The sequence below is a fragment of the Phyllostomus hastatus genome, unplaced genomic scaffold (assembly GCF_019186645.2).
Source record: "Phyllostomus hastatus isolate PE091 unplaced genomic scaffold, TTU_PhHast_1.1 phas_contig_16, whole genome shotgun sequence".
Lineage (NCBI taxonomy): Eukaryota > Metazoa > Chordata > Mammalia > Chiroptera > Phyllostomidae > Phyllostomus > Phyllostomus hastatus.
The window spans coordinates 29,118,098-29,143,909 of NW_025333643.1; the positions used below are offsets into that span (position 1 = coordinate 29,118,098).

Sequence of the window (25,812 nt, forward strand, 5' to 3'; positions counted from 1 at the left end):
AAGTGCTTTTAATTTTATACAGACTATATCCCTGCTTATCCCTCTGCTGTGGGCCTTTAATGTGGAAAGGCAAATATCACTGAGAAGAGTTAAATCTCATTTCACAAGGGCTGAAAATTTGAGAGTGGCACTTTGGTGTGTACTATCTTTAAGGAATTGATCCAAGGCCAATTTATGACATTTCCACAAGCAAGAGTATGCAGATTCTTGCCATTAAGATTGGAAAGAAATGCAGGCTCTGAGTGAAATCATAATTTTCATGTTTACTCTAAGAGGAAATTGGAGGTTTTCACCATAAATGTTCAGCATTTGGGTGGGGGAAAACCCTAGTTCTGGGGCTTAAAATTACTATTTTGCAACCTGCCCCAAACCTTTTTGTTTTTACACAAAACAATTCAAATTGAAGATGACAATTGTGTGCTTTACTGCTGATGTGTGTCCCCAGGACTGGTTTCTCAGATGGTGAGAACAGTCAGAGGGAAATGGTGGGAAGGAAACAGAACAGTGATAGTCAGGGCCTGCAGGGAAAGTGCAGGTCAGCAGAGCAGCCCCACTCCACACAAATCAGAAGAGCTCGTTAGACAGGAGGCATAGTGATAACTACACACCGAAATTTCCATCTCTACCCTGCATCCCATCTTAAATGGAAAGGAAGCAAATTCTAACAAACCTCACTCAATTCAAGGCAAGACCCACTTTTCCCTCCTTTTACTTGAAATGTCTTCTAGTGAGTGTACTCTAAACTACTTTTCGTGTTTATCTATTGAGTTGCATCTATTTTTGCATGTTTGGCAGTCAGATCTATAATATTAGACTTTGCAATGAAGATGAGATGGCTAGCATAGAGGCCTGGCAAACAACTGGACCTTATTAAAATTTCATTTTAAAAAACTGCTGAAAATGCCTACTTTGCCTACAGTGCTAGAAACAAAGTTATTTCTAGCACTGTGCTCAAACCTGCAGAACATTTTCAGGTAAGTACTGAGTCTGCTTCTCTACTCCTTTCTACACAATATAGTATAAGCGGATAGTGAAAAATATAAGCTGGTTCACCTCACAGATATTACAAGTGCAATTTTTCCCTGGGGGGATTCATAATAACAAAGTTATATATTTCACCTTCCAACTTATATTACTAAAGCAGTACAAAACTGGTTACATTTAATTTTTACTTACATATACAAACTGGCAGTGGTATTCAAACCATCTTTTCTTCCATTTTGAAGTTTCATAAATTTTAATATGTACACATATTTGACCACTTATTAACTTATTTTTTTGTTGATTTTAGTGTTTAGTATATATTAGCAAAGTAATCTAAAAGATATTTTTCTAGCCTTGACCAGTATGAGGAAGAGAGGAAGAAAAAAAGATTCCCCGCACCTTCCCACCTTCCCCACCTTCTCCTCTCTCTAAAATGTAATTAAATGTAATTAAAAATAAATAAAATATTCGAAAAGATATTTTTTCTAGCTTTGCTGAGAAAAGAGTAATAGTTCAACAGCTGTTTACCATCAGGCTAAATTAAGTGAAATGAGTCAATATACTAGACAAGACAATTAGGGTGCAGAAGAATCAAAAATCAACAACCAGGAGAAAAATCTACATTTCATTTTCCCCAAAGTATAACACTGCTGTTTCCAAAACTGTATTTGCTGTTTTTTTAAACAATTGTTTTTCTTATCAAATCTACCAAATATTTACCTGAATGCTTACTGCCAGTATGATTGCTAAAATTCAAACTAAATGATTATGTGAAGCTTTTAAGATTAAAAAAAAAAACAAATAAAAAAGAAAGAAAGAAAAATATTCACCTCCAGCCCACTTGTCTTCTTAAAACAATTCTGTCAGCATATGAATTGCATTTTTTTTCTTTTCCTATATTTCTTAAGTTTCATGTTGGTTTAGGTTTTAAAAGTGAACCAGGGGCATGGTTAATAGAAATTACTTATTTTCCTTTATGCTATTCCCTACACTTAAGATTCTGTGAACACAAGACTTGTTCAGTGTGTGTCCCCTTCACTATTGTTTGCGACAGTGTTACTGACCTGAAGCTATTTGATGACCATAAGGACCCTGACCTAAACATCAATGCAGAGCTGCGGTTAGGAAAGTTAATGTGCCTTCCAACTCCTCTACCTTCCTAACTCCTCTCACAATTAGGAACTGGACTCTTTAAGTCTCTCAGGTTACTACAGTGCTTCAGTGTAACACTTTCTACAAGCACATTGGTCTCTAATTTAATCTCTGTGATAAATAGTACATAGCGCTAATAGTATGGCCAACATGGAACCAAGTTACAGGTAAATGTGGTGGTGTGATTTCATCTCACAAGAGGGCAAATGAACAATATATACTTTATTTCCCATTAAATGTATATACCCCCCCTCCCTCTCCTTCATGGTAGCTCAAGGAAATGATTTCTACATCAAAATTTCTGCATTATATTTCATTTTACACAACTGTACAAAAGTGACTGAAGGATGGCCAACATATGTCATCACCTCAGTCCAACGAATGTTGGAGAACCCACTGTGTGTCATGTCACTGGGGATGTAGGGATGGTCATAGCCACCTCCTGGCCCAGGAAGAGGTGGCAGTATAGTGGTTACTCTCATGCTGGAGAGTCCCTTCTCCTGAAGTCTAGAAACACGGTTCAAACTTCCCATACTTCCAAATACTCCAATCAAATGACATAATCTTCATTAGAGAAAACAGATCTTAATGGGCCAGTTTCCAAGAGCCTATTGTCTCTTTAGTGAATCTTAACTCACGTGGGTTTTTATGTATTGTTTATCAAAGATTTCTTGGAAAAAAAGCATATCAACAAAAATTGGACAAGCTGAAATTATAATACAAGGGTCACTTCATTTCCTGCACTCAAGAAAATTCACTCAGAAATCAACCTCAAAGTGTTTTTGCTCTGCTTCTAAAAACTTTGAAATAGGCTACATTTTGAGTCAGGTTTGCAAAAAAAGGGAGAAGAAACTGGGAGAGCAAAACAGGGCAAAAAGGAGAAAGGAGATTGGAAAGAAAAAAAATGGAAAGGAAACCATGCAGGTCTGGCCTCTGGGACCAGAGGCCCCTGTAGACGGCACTGGCTTGCTGGTTTACAGTTATGACAGTTTCCAATTTTTTGCTAACAAGGAAATCCACCACTTTGGACCCGTCATTCCCCAAGACCCTCTCCCACTGCTGCAAGAATATCTGACTTCCTTTCTCCTCCCCTTCTGGGACCCTCATTGAATCATAGGACCTAGCTTTGGGGTCCATCTATTAAGAATATAAAATCCTAAAAATAAAGTAAGCCATGTGGTACAGGCAGTCCCAGGGAGGATCACCAGGGAATCCCTCAGGCTGGCAGCCCCCCATCAAGTCCACAATGGCCCACACTTCATTCAGAAAAAAACACCCTCCTACCTTACAGAATATAAAACCCTGGGCATGGCCACGTGAAAATATTTTATAGTATCCTTTAACAGCCTTTAAATGTTGAAACCTAAAAACAATATTTGCTGTTTTCTCTTTGAAGCACTAACAAAGCCTTTGTTTTAAATTTACCTTTAGTGTGCAATAAGAGTTAATAATCAAATCCATCCCAACCCCCACAGATGTTAAACAAAAAGATAAAAGAAATGCAAATAGCTATTGTCATGGAAAGTTAAAGTACCTGTCTGTATTTTTAAATGAAAACTATTATCTCTATCAATCAAAATTTAAGAATACAATAGCGCTAATCACAGAAGGTGCTCTGACGGAGTTACTTTTCCTCACAAAAAAAGTATTTTTCCCCTTCAAAACCAAGTATAAAAGTCATATAGTTACAATTAGATAGGGTATTTATAATTTTATTATTAAAAACCTCAGCAGCCTCACTGTTAATAAAGTGCTTCTAAGTCTCTAAACTAATTTGTACCCAAGAAGACCCAAGCCCCTACATATTTTAATAAGGTTGAGAAAATTTTATTTAAATTCTTACAGTTTCCAACCTGTGGAGGAACAGCACACTCTTCTGTTGAAAAGAGTAACTCAAACTGAGGCATCACTTAACTGGTAAAAAAAAAAACTCCTTTTAGACTCTGAACTCAATTCCTAGCCCCTGAAATATCTTTGCAGAGGATACAGCTTCCTTGCACGGCTTGTCTTTCTTAATTGTGGTAATTTATTTTCAAAATTATAACACTCTTTTAAAAAAGCAGAATTCCACCTTCATACTGCCGCATGATTAAGTGCATTGTTCATCAATTTCTGAGTCTTTTTTCAAATATTTGGTTTTTAAAAACACTGGATTAGCCCCTGGATATGGTGATTCCTAAAGGAAGCACAGAAACAAAGAAAACCCCACAAAGACCCAGAAAACAAACAGCTCAAGATTAAAATTCCTAGAAGAAACAGTGAAACCAGGATGTCATTAGCTGGCTGAGCCTGGATGGACGTCTCCTGGACCATTGGGCCAAGGTCCCCGTGACCACCCCGCCCAAAGCAAGATCAGATTTCCTTCTCTCCAGACTGCCTCTCTCAGCTTCAGGGCCAACATCTCCAGTGTGCTATTAATATCAATGAAGAGTCGGTTCCATTTGCACTGAAGAAAACACTTGCTACCCAGCACAGACCTGCCCTGCCAGGAGGAGCGGCCGGGTGCGGACAATCCAGTGGCAGAGTTGCCCTGCTTCCTTACAGTTCACTCTTGCACACTGCTTGATGCCTTTTAGCACACAATGACAGCATTATCTCCAGGGTAGTTACAAAACAGGATTTGTTTGGACAAAGAATAATAATGCCGTTCTCTTTCTTTTTTCTTTTTCTCCACCCTCCAAGTTCCTGGGAGCCCCTCCCTGCCAGTCCAGAAGTCAGTCACATCTCCTAAAGGCACCTGTACTTGTCAATTTCAAGGAGCCAGCAAGTGACAACTGAGGAACTCGTGGGACCACTGACAGGAGGCACCCAGAAGAGCAGCAGAGTAGACTCTTAACATTTTAAAACGAAACAGAAGTATCAGCCTTGGCTTCCCACACACTTACCGGTTCATGGTGAGGAAAGAAAGCTTTGGGGCCCCAGAGGGAATTTTCACACAAGGGAAGAAAGTTGAGAGTTTGTAAGGGAGAAATTCCAGGCGCTTAGAAGCTGTGGGTTTTCAGGGCTCCTAGGCTGGGCTGGCGGCAGAGTGAGGCAGGACTGGAGGTATGTGGGCTAAACACAACAAAAGCCACTGCTTTACTCTAGATTCAATATGCAGGAAGAGGCCCCTTTGCATAAACACAAACACTCAGCAAATGAATAACTGGCTCAATCAGACTCCCACTGTGCCTTCTACCTGTCCTCTCCGGGACAGGAGACACTGCCTGTTCAGGGGACAAGGACTAAACAGGAGACAGTTAAGTGTTATATTGCTATAATAACAATTACAATGAATTGCATTCGTTAGTAGTTAAGAATTGACTCCTAGGGAAAGGAGCAGAGGGGGGATATGGTGCTACTGTTGTATCTGCAGCTACTCCAAAAAAAAACTGGGCATACGCATACCTGGGCCTTTTACTGGAGCTGCACTGGGATCTCTGATGTTCAGTGACAGTTTTAAACAATCACATTTTTCAGCAACAATTTCAGTCAAATGTATTACTGTCGTTTCTCTGCTTTAACACATTATAAACTCATCCTTGTGAGTCTGTAGAAAGATCTATTTTATATATGTATAACTATAGAAAGATCTATTTTATATATGCATAAAAGAGTACATACATAAAGTAGACATACAGACACATTTATGTACATGCATATACACGTGTATATATACTAACATTTATAACACTGCACACATATCTAATTAAAGAGAATAAAGCAAAAAATGCCATTTAAACTCCTTACTTCACTGATTATTTAAAGAAAATAATTTGAGTTGTTCAAAACTACATCCCAAATGTCTGCCTTTCAAGTGTCATCAACCCATAACCACTCATTTTACCCATATATTAGAAAAGATGCTTTTAACTGAACGGCTTAACCACTTATAATTTCAATTAAATAACGTAATTACAGTCAACATTCTCCATTTCAGCAGAAAATATGCCATATCTCAACATAATCTATCCTTAGAACTAAGAAATTTAAGCACAAGGAAACACATGCAGGTACTCGTAATTCACTACTACCTTTTCTCAGTGTGTGTAGTCAGCACACTCACCCTAACCCTCTACAATGTGTTCTGGTTACATGTTGGTCCTAGTAACATACTTACCTGTATTTTTTTGAGCCATAAGACACAGTTAGGTTTTAGAGGAGGAAAATAGGGAAAAAAATTGAAGCAAAAAATGTGGTAAAATATTTAATAACATAAAGAACAGAATATTTCACCAATGTAAATGTAAACAGAACTCAACAGCAGCATTAACAACAATTATTCCTCCCAAATTTTGGGGGGGGGGGTGCATCTTATAGTCCGAAAAATATGGTATTTTAATGACTTTCAGTAGTTTGAATGATTTCATTTGAAACATAAATAAGGCTATGTTCAAAGGGTTCCATCTGATGCCATACAGTCCTTTGGGGGCAAATCCAACATTGAGGTTCCATAGTGTGTGTCTACACTACTGTTTGAGTTAAAAAGGGTAGGATCCTCCAGAGCCTCAGAGAATGTGTGATTCTGCTGTTATTCAGGGGAAATAAGGTGGCTTTCTAGTACAAAATCAAGTTTTATTGTATTAATACAACACTGTTTTCTGGCTGTATCAATCTGCCACAAAAGCAAAAGAATATTACTGAAAAGTTAAAAAAATACAAATAGACAAAAAAGCCCATTTCAAACATATATTGTGGCATAACATGAAGAGAAACAAAATTAAAAGATTCTTAAAGTCCCAAAGAATAAAACCCAAGTTCTCTAAGACGGGTTCCCACAGAAACTAAGGATACCTATTCTGTTCACTGTGTTGTCTGGAAATGACCTTCCAAATAAGGTGTTAGATAACCCACTTTCATAGATGATAGTGATCCACCCTTGATGCAAATAAACCATAGAACCAAATTTAATCAGCAGATTACTGTGAAAGAGCTTCTCTCTATTCCAATGGAGCTTCTAATAACTGTTTTGGCAGATCTGGTGGGTAGTTATGCTTCCTTGCTCATCTATATCTCACACTGGTTGAACAAGCTAATGGAAGTGCTGTTAGTGGAATCCAGTATTAATGCTCTGCATCGTGCAAACTTGAATGCAACCTAATATACCAAGTAGTATCTAATTATAGGTAGTATCTAATACCTATGGAATTAGATACTATACTCTAAATTAATATTTTAATGAAGACATTGAAATAGATGACAATCTAGGTAAGGCATCCAAGCATTGTGGTCCAGATAAGCTCCTTGCTGCAAGAGTGCTGGATGCTGCAGCAAACAACACAGACACAAGGACTGTGACAAAAATCCATATGCAACCTTTAGAAACTGAGTGACACATGCTGATGCACACAGTCAAAGATGCATCCTCATACAAGTACCACTCACTGTAAACTTGAGAGCATGAAGAGGGAGTTGTTGCAGTGAGACCTCCAAAAAATAAACAGGGTGTACAGTTTCAAAGGCTGTAGACACAGACATTTTATTGTTCAAGCCAATTATCAGTGGAAAATAATAACAACAGATGGATTCAGAGTCACTGACTTTTCATATGTACTTCATTTCAGCAGAACAGATGATGAAACGTGAGAGCTATCTCAAAAAGGCAAAACATCTTTCAGTAAAAGAACTCTACAGTCCAGATGGGGACCTTCTAAGTCTGCTGATTATCTTCGTATAATGTTGTGAGATAGACTTACTAAAACATTTCAAGAGCTGATCAGAGATGATGCGCACAGTGACTACATTATTGGAAGGAGTTGCCTCAGACTTGTGACTAAACCTGCAGAAATCTCAATAAGGTTAGGGCTGTAAGCTTCCTGTTTTCTCATCAGGGACTGCAGGTTCCAATGAGAACTGGAAATCTGTGCACAGCAGGAGAATAAACCATTGCCCAAGGACCTTACAGTTGTGCTCTTCTCTTGTTTGAGCTAGAGCTAGAGCAAGAGCAAGAGACAGAGAGAAACTGGGACTGTGAAAAGGACATTAAATTATTCTGAAACATTCCATCAACAGGAAAAATAAAATGGCTCCAAAGCAACTCCTTATTAAAAGCACTCAGTGATAAAATATCCCTCATAAGCAGTTAGAACATCTTAAATATCCCTTGCCATGATGATCAGAAAATATAATTTGCTCTTAGTAGGAAATAAATATAAATTTCAATGGTGGTGTGAGAAGCAGTTCAAATAAGTACCAACCAAACCCAGAGGTGAAACCCACCAACCTACCCAAAAGCACTCTCACTTAACTTAAATATCACCAAGTCAGACATGATGATAAAACACAAATAGGGAAACCACAACATGAGAACCTGCTGTAAGTAATAGAAAAAGTTAAAATATCTCATCAGATAAGCTTCATTATATTGGAATAACAATGAATCTATTCTATCTATCTCTATCCATCCATCCATCATCAATTCCACATTCATAATATTGCAAAAATCTTTCTGTGAATTGACGTAAAATATGGTCAAAATTCCTGTGCTAAGAAAAGCTGATCCTGCTGCCGTTTACTAACATACTTAACATTTTAAAATACTTTTATGAACATACTGTTGATTTCACAAATTTATAACTTAAGTACAAAAATTTTTTTAGAGCAAGGCTTTTCTTTCAAAGTACTCTGACAAAAGTAAATTCGTAGCAGAACATACAAGCATGAAGAAAATATCGCCAAGGGCAAAATTCTGCAACTGCTTTAAGAAGCAAACAGAACACAAAAGATGTGTGCTGCAGCCATCTGGCTGTCCTCAGACAGTGTCACTGCCTCCTCTTTATCCCACCCCCTGGCCAACCCACACCAGTGCCACAGAACTTATGTCTGCTGCACAGCAAATGGACATAATGAACACACTTAGAATGCAAAAGCTGATTTTTTACACATAAACTGGTATCTTAATTTTTTTCTCCACTTCAACAATTTTGTTGTTGCTGTTACTTACTCAGAGTGGGACTACTCTGAAAAATCTCTAAGGGTTTCACTGTGATAAGATGTCCCCACATGGATATCTGTTTAGGTTCAAGACGAAATCCCTTTGAAACCTTCATCTCTAGTGTTCTGTGTGTTCTGTTATAGCCAGGCACTAGAAGTGGACATTTAAGTAAAGAATCCTAACAGTATTTCACTTAAATCTTTACTCTGTTTTTGCTCTCAATTGTGCATTGTTTCCCCCACTTACTATTCAAAATAACTGCACTCATTTTTAATCACTCTCCTTGAAAGTCAGCATGCTCATGGGAATTTTTCCTTCCTTGGCTCATTCCATGAATATTTAGTGAGCAACTACTGTGGTGTCAAGAGCTTGCTGGACAATGGATGAGCAAAATCATTATTTTCCCACATGCTAGCAGAGACTGCCTGCTACATTAAACCAGAAACTCTGTAGTTTATAAAGAATCTTCTACAAGCAGGTAGGCATTTCACTTATTTATATACTTATTTGGAGAGGCAGAGAAATATGTCTGTAGGTATGTATACAATTGCTTTCAAAGATGGGAATTGAGGCTTTTAATGGAAATCAGTCTGGATACAACAGGCCTCTGTGCTCTGCTTTTCTGAAGGAGCTTGTGAGAGGCAGGTGCCCTGTGTCAGGCACGCGCCTTCACTGGGAATTCAGGTTTGCCTGGCAGTTGGTGATGAAGAGGGGTGATGACACATGTCTTGTATACTTCTGCTTTCTTGCCGTTAATGGTTTCCCACCTCCCCAGCATCCCTCTCCATGTTCCAGGATAAGAAGGACTTGCCTAGATTCTCAAGGGGCTGATTTTTGGTTTCCTTCCGGGTGTTTCTTCCCAGGACCAGAGAGGCTTCTGGTCTAGACAACCGTGGTAACCCTGGAACATACACAGCAAATCCAGACCTTGGGTTAGGGATCTGCTAATTGTTTAAGCCAGCACTACTGTCTGGTCACCAGTTGGCAAACACAGCACATGGCTGCCTCCCAGGCCTAGGTTAGTACAGCTGGAGCCAGTTCTGAGATATTCTTCCTGTGGCCACATCTGGCTCCTCGCTGCTCCAATCTAAAGCTAAACTGATTTTGTTGATTTTTCTGGGAAAGTTTAGGCAACAGATGAGACAAGTCATATTAATTTGACTATATGCAGTTCGGTTTGGGACAAGATATCAGAATATAAACTCAATGAAGGCAAGAACTTCATCTGCTTTGCATGCTGTACCCTGTACAGAACAGTAGCTACACATGGTAGTTGTTCAATAAATATATATGGAAAGAGTAACACTAACCAGCATGAATCTCATTCTAGCTCCTCTAGTCCCACTACAAACAAGTGCACTGGCTAACCCTCCAGATACACAGAGAAGAGACTCCAGGTGGCCCCATGTTAAATTTCACTCTGGGCACACTGACCCAGGAAGAAAGACAGTTGAGAATGAAACAATTCACATAGTCAGCAAAGTTGGGCAGGCCTCCTGACAGTCCTTCCCTAAAAATTACAGTCTCCCAGTATTTACCACATCCCAACTTTATTAGTCCTTAAACTGCAAAACTTGGCAGCTATGAGCCCACAGTGGTTGCAAGTGACCTGAAAGTAGAAACTTACCTTTTGGCCACCAGAGAAAAGACAAATGATGATGCAACTTTTCCTGACACCTTTTCACCCCATTTCCTTTCCCATGCCTCTTTCTGAATTCCCTGCCATTTGAAAATCCAAGCTCCCTTCTACACCCAACTCTGACCCATCTCTAGGCTTTCCCAAAGCTCACCCCTCCCTTCTTCCCACTAAAAACACCACTGTAATTTAGAAAGAGGTGGAACCCACCTTCTCAGCTCCTTGGCTAGACAGGTTTCTGATACTATGCTAATATGATGCTAGGGAACCTCTAATCATCATGACAACAAAACTCTACTGAAAGCCCAGGAACATGACAAAGGAGGAGGGCTATCTAGCAGAAGAAGCCTGGCTTGGCAGTTCTCAGATGATACCACCTCCCCAATTCAGCAGGCTAAATTTCCTAAGACAAGAATGGTTGAAATGGCAGGTGACTTGGATAAGCTTAGTATACGGTCTACAAGGAACAAAGTTACTCAAAAGTTCCCTAGATGAAACTGTGCCTGAACTCCTCCCTTTTCTGTCATGGAAAGCAGCCAGTGTGAAGCTTGGGGTGGGGGCAATTCTCTTCAGCAAAGTGTAAATTCCTGAATGGCAGACAACTGGAGTTTCCAGGTCCCCTTGGAAGGAACCACTTACCCAAGGAAGGGTAGCCCAGGACAACCTACCCTGGAAATACTTCCCTCCTTCTTTGTTTTTGCTTTTTGTAATTACTTTAAAAGTAGAAAATGCCTCTCCACAATCACAGTGAAAGCTTAAGCTAATCAAGGAAGAAGCAGTGTAACAGGATGTGAATGACTGACACCCAGTGCTTAGCTGGAACGGGCTACAATGTAAAAACAACCAAAACAGAAAAGTGTTTTTAAATGGGGAAGATGGGGATAAGGAGGCAAGGCTGAGGGTGTACAGGATGAATATCTTCATTTCTTTTTTTTAAGGTTTTTATTTATTTCATTTTTAGAGAGGGAAGGGAGGGAGAAAGAGAGAGAGAGCGAGAGAGAGAGAAACATCAATGTGCAGTTGCTGGGGATCATGGCCTGCAACCCAGGCATGTACCCTGACTGGGAATCAAACCTGTAACACTTTGGTTTGCAGCCTGCACTCAATCCACTGAGCTACGCCAGCCAGGGCTAATATCTTCATTTCTTAATGCTTTCTTCAGCTCCTCCGAATAAAAACTAAATATTATATCACATAGTACTGCACAGTATAGTTTAGGATAGTTCATATCCTACAAGCATAGAATCAAGTGCCTGATTACAAAACTTGGCTCTGCTCCTATTAGGCTTGGGAACTTCAGCAAGTTACTTACATTCTCTGTCCCCAGTATGCACATCCATAAAGTGAGTTTAATAGTCCAAAATGTGCTTTTGAGGAATAAATGCATTATTTCAAAAAAAGTGCTTAGAAAAACTCCTGACACATGGTGAGTGCTAAAGAAATGACAGCACCAAAGCCCTGGCTGGCGCAGCTCAGTGGATTGAGTGCGGGCTGCGAACCAAAGTATCGCAGGTTCGATTCCCAGCCATGGTACATGCCTGGGTTACAGGCCACGGCCCCTAGCAACTGCACATTGATGTTTCTCCCTCTCTCTCTTTCTCCCTCCCTTCCCTCTCTAAAATAAATAAATAAATAAATAATTTTAAAAAAAAAGAAAGAAATGACAGCACCATTGTTATAACCAGGGATACTGGAACTTACATAAAAGTAAAGCTTCTTAAACTTTATTCCTGCCACCTCCATAGTTGTTACTACTATCTAGTCAAGCGCCATGCTACAGGTTTAAAGAAAGGAACCGCACATCAGACTTTAAACTTCTTATGAACATAGTACAAAAAAAATCAAAATACTGATTTTTCCCTCAGTGTTAGCTGAAGAATCCTAGGTTTAAGATTAGGATCTCACCTCCCATACCTCAGGAGAGGGAAAGTCATTAGCTACAATACAAAAGAGCTACAACTCAAACTTAGTGTCAGCTGCTTGATCCACCCATGACCAAAAAGGACTTTGGAGAAATGTTCAAAAAAGGCAAGAGGAGCATCCGGCCTAGAACCCCATGGTATTCAGACATATTTCCTTGCATGTTTCAAGTCTGTGCATATAGATTCTGTTACTGATTTAGGATCTTAAACAGCTTGTTTATTTTTTTTTAGTGGCTTTCAGCTCACCTTTAATAACATGTTTCTTTGACTTGGCTGAACTACACCTCAGAAGAATTACAAGCGGGAATATGGCTGGGTGAAAGGTTCAGTGAACTAATCCACACCTGGTCCATGTAAGAAAAAAGGCTCATATTTTCCATATAGAAACAAGTCTCTTTATATGAACCAGGCTTCTATTTAACTGCTATGGCACTTTCCATGCCATACAATCTTTTATGAGCTTCTTTATGGGGTGGGGAGAAGAACTACCACCTAGTCATAGCTGTAGCTTTCTCAGTGACAGAAATAATAATAATCACCATAATAATAGGAAAATGCAAACCTCATTCAGAATAGGAAATGGTAGACTTACATTAGCAAAAAGTCCTTGACCAAGTTTTAACAATGACAAAAGACAAAGATGTCCTTCAAGAAACACATGGGGATCAAGTGAGAATTATTGTGTCTTCATGACCAAAATTCAGATTTCTGCTGTACCACCTGTGTGACCCAAACTTGTTTTTAACCCAAGGACATGCTGATTGGTTTTTCTTTTTGAGAGAAAGATGGGGGGAAGAGAGGGAAAGAGTGAGGGCGAAAAACATCAGTGCCAGAGAGAAGCATTGATTGGTGACCTCTAGTACGCACCCCAACCAGGCACCAAATCCACAACCCAGGTATGTGCCCTGACTGAGAATCAAACCCTAGACCTTCCAATTGACAGAACGATGCTCTAACCAACTCAGCCACACTGGCCAGGGCAAATGATCTAGACTTTTAAGTGGAAAAAGTAAGGCTTAGATTGGAAACATCTCAGATGAGAGAGAAGAACACATATTTTAGAGCTGAAAGGTACCTCTGAGGGGGTCTAGTCCAGCCACTGCCTCCTGGGGAGTGGATCAGTGGTGTGAGAGGCCATGCAGTGGGTGTGGATAAAAGCAGGGACAAGAGCTTCTGACTCCCAATAAATGTGGAAAAGCAATGATTAGAAAATGTGGTGGCTGGGAACATCAATCGTATTATCTGATGCTAGAATCCAAATAAACTACCTTTCTGCTCTAGAGTCAACCACATCAGTATTTCAGGCATCTTGTTTTTTTTTCCTCTCAGTTTTATTTTTAAGAAAATCCTTTTAATAAACTCTGGTTTGAAGTAAGTGGAAAAGGAGATATTTCTACACCTTAGTGTAAAACAGAGAAAAGTGACTGGAGAGAACATTTCCCTGGAAGGTAGGAGAGTGTCTCCATTCCTAGAGCCACCACTATCAGCTAGGATTTGGTAAGCTCCTTCCCTCCTGCAAACCTCAGTCTCCTAGTGGGGATAAGGAGTGGCACTCGGACACAGCAGTCACCCAGTTGAGTTGTTAAAATACTGACTGACATACTTGAGTACTGGCTGGAAAATGCCTTTGCCCCCAAGCTATTTGAGTACAGGCTTGGCCACTACCCTGAACTTCCAAGAATCCTCAAAGGTAAAGCAGGATTGCCCAGTGCCCTGCTCCAGTGCTATGCCCAGTGCCCATCCTGGATGGCTGATGCCTGTGCTGTACCCATTAGCTATAATGGCCATTACCCCAGATGCTTTGAGAGGTTGCTTTCCAAGGCTATAATGCAAACACCATCCGGCCAGGTTATGCCCTGGTAGAAGCCACAGCCTGGGATACAAAGACAAGAGAGTTGTGACAAGCAGAATAACAACCCCTGATGGGCCCACCTTCCACATCAAGTCACTTCCCTCATTTGGAGCATCTATATGTAGGCTATGCTTATGAGGCAAATCAGTGGAATCTTAGGGCAAATTCCAGGGGTCACCTTTGTTTTCAAAAGTTGGAAAGAAATACATCATTATGAACCAACTCTTAAAGTGAAATCCTGAGCTCAGAGGGAAATTACCAACACATGTAATCAAATTATATTTACCATGGAAATTTCTAAGAGCTCCTGCTTTCTGCTCTGCTTTTACAACTCTTTAGGAAAAGGAATATTTCTCTATCTAATGTTTCAAATTTCCACAGCAAAGCTGAGGCATTATACATGCTGAAATACATAGGGAAGGAAAAAAGTTTCCCATTATTATCGTTTCCTCCATCCTCCATCCCTTCTATGCCACTATTATTCAAAAGTCACTCAAAAATTTTGCTGGCTGACATGACGCCATGCCGTCACTTGATCAGGTGTGGGGTACCACATGGTATGAATAAATACTTATCCACAACCGCATATTAAATGGGAATTTGCAAAGGCAAGCTCTGGAGACAAAGACGTTTCTATATAGAAATATTAACTAAGAATTTAAGTAAATGGCCCCACTGGAACAAAAACCGTTCTAAAGTAGCAATATAAACTATATTTAATAGCAACAAAAAATATTTTCCTTTTGGGAAAGCAATTTGGGTTTCTAAAAGTTACTGCCTTTCACGTGACTTAATACAGTATGCCTAAATTATTTCATTTCCTAAAACACAGATGCCGAGCCCCCAACTTCTACTTTGTGAGAGTTAACTTTTTAAATTACTCTTCTCCCAAATATAATATCCAGATAAAAAACTACTTTGGTACCTTTTCCCCCTACAATTGTTATTTTCTTATAAGCTTGAATATCACACATCCCCAAAAATGTATGTTCTCAAGGAAGGAAAAAAGCCAGGCTCTAGAACTAATACACAATGAAAAATGAATTTAAAGCAGCCTTCTGGTCTGACATAAGAATATAAAAATGATATGAGCAAGAACAGCTTAGTTTACATACTTTTCAGTCACAGCTGCTGCTCTGAAACCACAATACCTTTAAAATGACATTTTAAGGAAACAGATACGGCATGGCTTTAGCCATAGCTTGATGTAGCTCACATTGATTTAAAGGGGCTTCTCTTTCCATGCACAGACTTTATATAACTGTGTACACTGGCACAATTAAAGAAAAGAGTGATTCATTCTAAATAGTGTAGTGATAAAAAGAGTGAATTACAAATAATTCTACCCAGCAAGATTTTTTTTTCTTTCACCATTAAAATCATAAGACTCAGACATGAAAACAGAGTTTTGGGGAGAGAAGGAACAAGTCTACTCTTCCTGCTTAATATTTAATTGGGTGCTAAAGATTTTTTTAAGAGACCTCTGCACCTCCAGTGACAGGCACACGAGAGGCTCCTTTCTCTGCAAGAGATGCAGGCACTTCCATGAATAAGTGAAAATAACATACAATTAAATCAGACTATTCAATTAATAAATTACTTTGGTGGACCTTGCAGGCCAAGTCCTATTTAATTACATAATTTCAAAAATATTTGCACATTGCAATCACCAAAATTGGCTTTGAGGTTTCATAATACACACTTAACACTTGAGTAGAACAAATTTATTTAATAAATGCAGCCCTAAGTGCTAGAAGGCCACACCACTGAAACTGCAAAATCACTTAGCACATCCTCAGAAAAAGCAAATAAACTTTCCCACTATTTAGACGTAGGCTGCTGTTGAATGTCAGGAGAAGCAGGCAAATTTTTTGCTTTTCTCTGTCCTGTGTTGCCTGTAAATCTGACCACTTGGAGAGGTAATTAGAATGGAGCTAATGGACAAAATGGTTCCAGTTAGAGATAAATTAAAGATAAACTAAGGTGGAGGATGTCAAGTAGTAAAAGCCTCATCAGGTAAAACAGAGAGGCTGTATTCCCTCCCCACTTCTCACTTCTTAAGACAACAAAAGGCACCAGAAATTAACTTCATTACCAAGCATAAAGATGTGTTCCATTAGGAAAGCACATACAAATTCAAGAGTGAGAGGTCTTTCATAAAAAGGACAGAATTACACTGAACCCAAAAAGAGGGCTGAGGCACTTCCAGGGCCTGCGTTGCTTACATTTGTCCTGGGACCAAGGTACTGCGTGGAAGTGAAGGGTCTGGAAGCCACCAGAGCACTTGGGCACTACTACCTCACCTTCATATTTTGATGGAAAATCTTTGTCAAGCACGTTTATTTCCAATAACCACTGCATGCTTTACATTCACAATGACCTCAGCTTTTTTAGTGGTATGGAGCTGATTTGATTTACATCAAAAGTAACCAGACCATCATGACGAGGTGATTGTTTTTGTTTGGGGCTCCTTCCCTTACAAATTTCTGACCCATACAATCCAACCTACTGCTTCCTCTTGCCTGTTTTTTGTTTTTTTGTTTTTTTTTAACATCCAAAAAGCCTCCACCTTGCTGTTAGAAAGGTATCTAACAAACTCTGTAAAAATTTTCAGTAAGGTTTAAGTAAAAGATGCTGGTGAGACTTTCAGATCTCTATTATTAAACGAAATAAGCACATTTGTCTTAGTTCCATGTCCCTTTCACAAAGTTCTGGAAAGAGTTGCCTATACTCTTGACCTGCCTTCTTCACCTCTCACACCTCCTCAGTCCTACCACGCACTGAATCTCTACTGCCAAGGTCACTCAGTATTCAGTCTCTCCTGATTTGGTCCGTTGGCTGCACTCAAGAGGGTGATGCTGTCTTCTCCTCTGCAGGGTTCCACCTGGGACTCTGGCTCTCCATTGTCACCAAGACCTTTCCTCCACCTGCTTCTCCCAACATGCTCTCCCCTCAGTGATGTTACACTGTCCACCAGTAGATGAGGCAAATTCGGCAGCTTCACCACAGCCAACAACCATGCCAGCTCCATTGTCTTTTCTGCATCCCTGTTGAGACTCACTAGCCCACATGACATCCTTGCATGAACTCCTGTCATGGCCTCCTCAAAGCTCTTTCCTGCCTTTGTTCTCCTCAAACATGCCCATACAGAAGACAAACTCATCTTGCAAAACATAAGTTTACTAAGTTTTCTCAATTTCTGGATAGCTTCCTCACCACATGTTAATATTTTTGATACTGAATGCATCTCAAATTGATGTGAAAGCTTAATGCCACTCTTTCCCAGACACAGGTCCCACCTCCGCTTAGAACATTTTTAGCTTCTGAAGGCCCAGAAAGCCAAGTTGAAATGTCCAAAGGTACTCAGAGGGCTCTTTCTGATATTCACCACTGCCTGTTCCCTCACTTCCATTCTTCCATCAACAGACAGTGACTGCACACTCCGCACACTCACCTCCAAGCCTTCACACAGAGCCAGCCTTCCACCACCCATCACTCTGCCCCATCTTCTCCTAGAGAAATTACCTACCCCACATATCTCAGGCACAAACACCATGCTCTTCTAGAACCTTTCTCTAATCTCTCTTGAGATCTATGTTCTGTTATTTGTTCCACTGGCATATAGTGTTCATCCTACTATAGCAATGATTCAATCTTATTGTAATGCTCTAATCACTAGTTCAATTGAGACATAATTGACATACAATATATTAGTTTCAGGTGTAAGATTAATACATCTTCCTGAACAAATGAAGTGGATGGATTATAATAAAGTTAATGACAACAATTCTTTGGTTCCTTCATAAAACCAACTCTTCTCAGTAAATAATCTTTTAAAAATTTTCTCTCTCTTTTTTTATTGTTGTTCAAGTACAACTGTCTCCATTTTCCCCTACCACTCCCACCCACCCCAACCATTAGTAAATAATCTTAGTTCCTTTTGCCACCAAAATCATTCAGCAAGGTGAAGTAAGCAGACTGACCACATCTGCATAGTATTTGTTCACAACTCTGAAGATATAAAAAAAATGTTATCACGGTTGATATTAATGTGAATGAGTGAGATATAATTTGAAGAAGAACATCTTATGTTCCCTTGAAGTAAAATCACCTTATTGTTCATAATACAGAGAAAAGAAAACAGAATGAGCAAGGAAGCTATAAGGATTTAATCAAATAGACTTCTTATAAATAAGAATTGAGATTCACTATCCACCAAAAATGCAATTATCCCCCCCTCACTTCTAATAGTACCCTAATTTAAACTGCATATGAAAAAAAGCTTTCAAGTTATAAGGCAATTTTATATTAAGGTCTCAGATGAACCTTAATGCCACTCCCTTTCCTGGCCCTGTGGTCTGCTAAACTTCAGCTTTAATAATCTCATCATGTGTCCCACTTCCAGCATCTTCAACTTTGTAGCCAGCCTCCAAAACAGTTGAAAACAAAGAGCTGTCATGTGTCACACCTGTGACCTCCCATCTTTGGTATATTTGGTAATGGTGTTACAACAAGAAACTTGGTACCAGCCAATATCAGCCCCAGACTCAATAAATGATGTAACTTAAGTGACCAAAGAATAAAAACCAACCTCTGGAAATGTGACATGACAAGGCCATAGAATATTCTTTCTGGGTTTCATATTTTCAGAAACACAGAACTAAAAATATCATGTGTGTTGTTTATAATGTAATTAATGATAATGGGTAGATGAAATCAAATTTTCTTTTTGTAATTATGACTTGGCTGAGTCATTTAACTTCTCAGATCCTCAATAATTTCTTCATCTATAAAATGGGGTGAGGAGAGTCAAATGTGATCGTATGTTCTGATCCAAGGTAGGACTTTCAACTCTGTGTGTGGAAAGATGTGTGAACCAGAAAAGAGAGCTATTTTTGATACAGTTTCTATGTTATCCATTCAGATGTTTAGCAAATAATGTTAGTGAAGCCCACATTGTGCCATGTGGAAGGTAAAGAAGAATCAAGCTTGGTCCTTCCCTCAGAAGCTCATAGTCAAGTTCTGTGGCATCCAAAATAGTAGTCATTAGGGATATTTTAACTAAATCACATGTCGCTACTTTAATTAAAATTGAGTAAAAACTAAAAACCTAGTTCCTTAGTGGACACAACTCTAGCGCTCAAGAGCCACACCTGGCAACTAGCTACACATAGGCTAACTTGTTGGACAGGGTAAAATATTTTATTACTGCAGAAAGTTTTACTGAGCAGCTCTGATCTAGAGAGGCAAGGTAGTCAAGTATGTAGGTGAACATTAAAATATCATGCAATATAAGTGATAATGAATAAGTTTTGTTTTGTTTTGTTTTCATGGAGTAGAAAGGGGGAATCAGGTAGAATAGACAACAGAAAGTGGGAGACAGGTGGAGTGGACCACATGTGCAAAGGCATGGAATAATCAAGAGGCATTGTGAGTCCCAGGAGGGTATGCAAGCAATTCTTTGCAGCAGGAAGCAGTGGCCAGAAATGAGCCTGGAGGAGTGGTTAGGAGACAAGAAAGGCCTCACAAGCCAAAGAAGAAGTGAGGACTTAATTCAGAACATAGTAATGAAGTAGTATAGCGGCATCAGAAGTGTTTGATAGAAAACTAACCATGCAGTGGCTGTCAACTCTGGAGGTGCACATGAGAACTCTACAAAGCTTCTGGAAAATGCTGGTGCCTTGCCCGAATGGAATTAAATCCATCTCTGGACTTGGAACCTGGACCTCAGTAAGTGTTAAAACCCTAAGGTGACTTAAGTGCACAGGGATGAAAACCAATGAGGATGACAAGGAACTGGAATTGTGGTTAAGCTGGAATAAAGAAGTACAAGAAAGTCTACTGCAGTTGTCCTACAACAGGTGATGGTGACCTCACCTAACACAGGAACGGGGGGATGAAGAGGAAATGCTGATTTTGGTAGACATTTCTAAGATATAATTAATACAACTAAAAATGAATATGAGTAATCAGGGAAGAAAAACAACAGAATACAGTATGAAAATTCTGTCCCATGGCAATAATAACCAATGCGGAGGACAGTGGCAACAGCTCAGTGTTAGAGGCAGGGCTACACTCCACAGAGCATCTGGTAGAAGGTCCAGGAGCCAGAGACAAGATTTGCCTAGATCCTGCTGAGGAATCAAGCGAGAGAGTGAGCACAAATGATGAGTGCTCGAGGAATCTCTACAGAGTAAAACATTTTCCTTTAAACTGCAACCTATCAGAGTATTGAAAAGACATGCACTTTTAAAGTTCGGCTCCCTCCTCAACTATTCCACACTGCACACCAGTGACCCCATCAGCCTGGCAGCACAAACAGGCCACAGACATCCTGTCCCAGCAGTATCACTGCCTGTATGGACTTGATTGCCTGTATGGACTTTAACAAATCATCTGACTCTGGGTCTGGGCTTCAATGTCATAACAGTCAAGGGGAAGAGTTGGACTAAAACAAGGTACTGCCAGAGATCCCTCCAGTGTGGAACATTCTATGATACATTGTAGTCTAAAGAACAGAAAGTCACATAAGTTTATAATAACTTTTAGCACTTACCTACACACTAATTTATATAAAATTGTATTTATTTATATTCCAGGAATATATATTCCTCAGATTATATATATACATTTCTTAAATTATACACAGATTCTAATATACATACACACATATTTCTTTTTGTCCAAAAAAAGACATACTCAACATATTGTTTAGTCTTCATAAAACAATTACCATGTTTTTCCCTTGCCATGCTAAGGTAAGGAGTTACAAACTCAATGCCTGTCAGGACAGGGGGCCAGCCACATTAATGAGTAAAGCAGTCCAGTGGGGAATGACAAACTCTACTCCATGTACCAGCTGAAGGGGATGCATGGAATAGCATCCCCTTGATAGCCACTGTCTGGCTTCAAGCCCCAGCTGCCATATGGGAATGTGAACCCAGGTTAGTTGTACTTTTCTTTCAAAACTCAGAAATTGTTTTAGGTGTAATCTCTTTATATTTAAGTGCTGGCAACCAACACAAATAATTTTAAAATGTGCACACCAAACACAACAGGCTGAGGCTACCAGTACGTGTTCTGCCCTGAAGTATGCTATCCTTCTGTGGCTTTTAAACCTGAAAAACGTAAAACAAGAAAGAAGCCCTCTTAAGTTCCTAAGACAGAGTTCTGACCTCTGGTTTATAAGTTAAGTTTGACCAGCAACACTAGTCAGAGACTTAGAGCTACCATTCCACAAAGTGCCTATAAAGAAACCTACAAAATGCATTTGTATGGGGTTTGAATGGAGACTAGAACACCTGACAAATAAATTCTTTGTGTACCAAATGTCAGGTGGATTTTAACACTTAAAGATAAAAACATGAGAACAGAATTTACATTCTGTTAATAGCAGCCATATATCCTTCAGTGAATTCAAAATAGAAAAACAGTTTTTTGGACAGCAATATCACTATATTTTTTGCTTTCAAAAGAAAAACAATCCTTCTCTTTTCATTATACTTTTTTTAACATGGAGTGCCTGCTAAGCCATCTGACACTCATTAGCAGGAGGAGACCAGTGCACATGGAGTATTCCATACTAGAGGCCAGTGTGTTAACCATTGTGCTGTAGTAACATGATCTTCTGCTGCTCAATCACCCTTACACCATTGTCACAGTGGAAGGAGAACCATTGTTAATGAAAAGGAGTTTACATCCAGAAGGGTTGTCCTGTACATACCCAATGGTTGAGAAATCCATGTGAAAAGCATAAAAAGAAAACCAGATGAAAAACAATAATCCCATAGTATTTATGATAAAGCTCCCATGATGCCCCCCCAAAATGCCTGGTAGCAACCTGTGTTCCAAGTGTATTTCATAATGTCTGTAATGGCAGAATTGATAGTGTTCTAGTGCTCGACATAAAACCTATAAAGTTCTTCAAAAAGGGAGAATGTATTTTTAAAGAATGGAAAGAAGTAAGGGAGAGTATAAAGCTAGGTATTTGGGCACATGATTCCAGTCTGTCTCACTAAAATGCAACAAAAACAAGAAAGGCTTTCTTGTCATGCTCACTAGTTGCCTGCCTCAGGTGGTAAATAGTAGGATAAGTTTTAAGCAAATCCCTAAACCTCACTAGTACTTGGGGGAAAGGAAGAAGGTTGTAGAAATTGGGAAAGATGGGCTGTATTAGGCTGTTTAGTATATGAGAGTCTGAATGAATTCTAAATCTGGAGGAACCTCCAGGTGTGGAAAGAGATGATAATAGCAGCACTAGGAAGAGAAAGGATAATTAGATAGCAATACTTTAAGTGTTCCAGGCACAGCACTACACAGTTCTTATTCCCATTTAACAAGTGAGAAAAGTAAAATCCAGCATGGTAATTAGGTCCAAGTCGTACAGCTAATAAATGGAATAGCATGGATTTGAATCCTACTATCCATCCTAGAAGCCAATGTCTCAACCACCACCCCATACTGTCTCCCAAAGTTGGAGATAAAATTGAATAAAAGCAGGTAAAGACAAAACCAGAGATGAGAAAACAAAGGATGACTTCAGAAATGCTTGTGGAGGGATGACTTTGAAAAACTAATGCAGGGACAGTCACTCCAAAGAGAGAAGTGAGGTTGACTCACTATATTGAAATGGGTCTCCCTGCTGCTAATTGAGAAGCCAATGGTTTTCCTTTTCCTTTTCCTTTGGCCACCTATAACAGAATTAACTATGCTTAAATATGTACCCACAAGTTATGAAATTTGACCACCAATCAATTTCTCAAAGTTATAAACAGACCAAATGATCTCTTGTAAAGGGTAGCTCAATTCTATGATATGTAAGTATGCATATATGAGTGTTTACTGATGACAAATTATATCTGAATCTCAAAGTACCTCTAATTTCTCACTCTTTTGTTAATTATAATTAGCTCTTTCAAAGTCAGCTGCACATGTATGCTTATCCTTTATTACCAATATGCAGAAAAATTTTCTGAATAAGAAATGTTCTCTCAGGACCTTCCTCCATCCTTTTATACATAAAAGGAGGCCATACAAGTTATGGCCTTAAATATTGTTGTTTAAAACTACATCAGAAGGTACATTCATTAGCACTAGAGATGTTTAAAATTATTGTTTATTGGTAAAATAAGTAGTATTCAAGACACACGATTAGCTGAAAAGATTATGTGTCAAAACCTAAGAACCTCGTACTTTGAGGACTACACAGGGGTCTAGATCTAATGTGTTACTATGAAAGAACTCTGATACCTTTCATCTAGAAAGTTGGTCAGTTCTGCCATTGAAACAATATTATTTGCTCCTCAGAGTAAATATTTTATATGAGATACCTGCTGCAGTATGTGAGTGTGGCAAAGAGAGACTTCAGGTCTCAAAGAAACAAGTTGTATGACTTTTCTGGTCTTGATTCCTAATACATCTCTATCCATATGGCAGAATTCTGGATAAAACTTGCATTAAATACAATATTCCACAGGGCAGTGAGGGTATGAGAGGAGTAAATGTATACCTCTGTCTACTGCTAACTGCTACTATTTTGGCCAGGAGATTCTGACAGTTTTAGGATGGCCAAATTGGCTCAGTTCAGTTCTTGACACCCTTACCCCGGCTGACTGACTTTCTAGCACCTGAGCATCAGCACAGGGCTTACTAATCAGCGAGGATGTGACTATATCAATCTGCCTGGTTGTGGTTGGAAACAGTTGGAATAAATGATCCAGTTAAACACTGAGATCTCCTTTCACAAACTCTGAACCCATTAAATATCACAAACAGGACTGCCTGAGGGTATCAGAGATCAGTAATTATAAAAAGAGCCAGAAAACAATGAACAAAATGGGAATAAGTACATAACTATCAATAATTACTTTAAGTGTAAATGGATTAAATTCCCCTACCAAAAAATACAGAATGGCTGAATGGGAAGAAAAATAAAACCCATCTATATGCTGCCTACAAGAGACTCAATTAAGACATAGAGACACACAAAGACTGAAAGTGAAGGGATGGAAAAAGACATTCCAGGCAAATGGAAACCAAGATAAAGCCAGAGTAGCTGTACTTATACCAGAAAAATAAACTATAAAACAAAGACTATAGTAAGAGTCGAATAAAATTTTTACATAATAATAAAAGTGACAATCAAAAAAGAAGATGAACCCAACATAGGAGCCCCAAAGTATATAAAGCAAATATTAACAGACCTAACAGGAGAAATAGGCAGCATTACAAAAATAGTATGGAACTTTAATACCCAACTTACATCAATGGATAGGTCATTTAGAAAGAAACTCAATAAGGAAACATTGACCTAAAATGACATGTCAGATCAGAAGAACTTAACAGATATTTACAGACTATTCTATTCAAAAGCAACAACATACACATTCACCTCAAGTGTACATAGAACATTTTCCAAAATATATCATAAGATAGGCCATACAATAAGTCTAACTAAATTCATAAAAACTGAAATCATATTTAGTATATTTTCAGAGCACAATGGTATAAAGTTAGAAATTAATTACATAAAGAAAACTGGGACTACAGGGCCCAGAAACCATGCTTGAATTAGTGGGTGCATCAATCTGTCCCATGGTTCCAGCGCTGGTTGTGACAGCCATATTACCATTTTTTCAACTGAGGTATGGCTCTACCAAGTAGAATGTTTTTAAGTATATTAACCAGGTGGCCTTACATAAGCATCTGTCAAAGGGAAAGACTGTACAGTAATTGTCACACAGAAGAAACTCCCTGACAAATTACTGGGTTCCAGCATAGTGACTCACTTATTCAAGATAACTGAAAACATTGGCTGTGTTTTCACATTCCATTACAGGCATGACATCTGACAGCAGATCCCAGGTACAGAGGGCATGCTATGAGGCAGCTAATTGGAAATACAGGTATGGTTTTGAGATTCCTGTAGAGGTGCTATGTAAAGAACTGCTGGTATTTTTCAGGTCTAAACACAGAATGCTGAAATGAAGCCTCTTGGTAACTGTATGATTTTAATTGGTAGAGATGTAGAATTGGCCCTCAGGTGCACATGTGTGATCCTACAGGTTACTACTATGGGTTTAAAGCCACTGCAACATGAGTTAAACCTAGTCAACCAATTTTCTTGAAAAAAAGTGCAGAAAAAATTTGGACATTTGAACAGACATTGGAAACTGCGATTATATGCCTGAGAAGTGTTCTGTCAACTGATTTCAAACCTTCAGAAATAGAACTTGGGAGTAGTTATAGTTGAAAATCCTAAATTCAGGATTCTTACAGACACAGAGATTGATGCCCACCTTGTTGCTCTAGCAGAGAGTCTAAGCATTGTAGTTAGTTTACCAAATCCATGATG

General features: G+C 39.0%; 1 protein-coding gene and 1 pseudogene across 22 annotated transcripts in view; one reads left to right on the forward strand and one right to left on the reverse strand.

Annotated features, from left to right (window-relative positions):
• FOXP1 (forkhead box P1) overlaps window positions 1-25,812 on the reverse strand; it is a 627,100-nt gene that overhangs the window by 324,876 nt on the left and 276,412 nt on the right. The window contains exon 1 of one of the 22 annotated variants that reach the window (XM_045832494.1): window positions 5,022-5,123. The exons of the other annotated variants lie outside the window; for them this stretch is intronic. The gene's annotated coding sequence lies outside the window, so the exon portion shown is untranslated. Of the gene's footprint in view, window positions 1-5,021; window positions 5,124-25,812 lie in introns of those variants that run through there. 22 annotated transcript variants of the gene reach the window in all.
• On the forward strand, window positions 20,149-25,810 carry LOC123814349 (annotated as a pseudogene).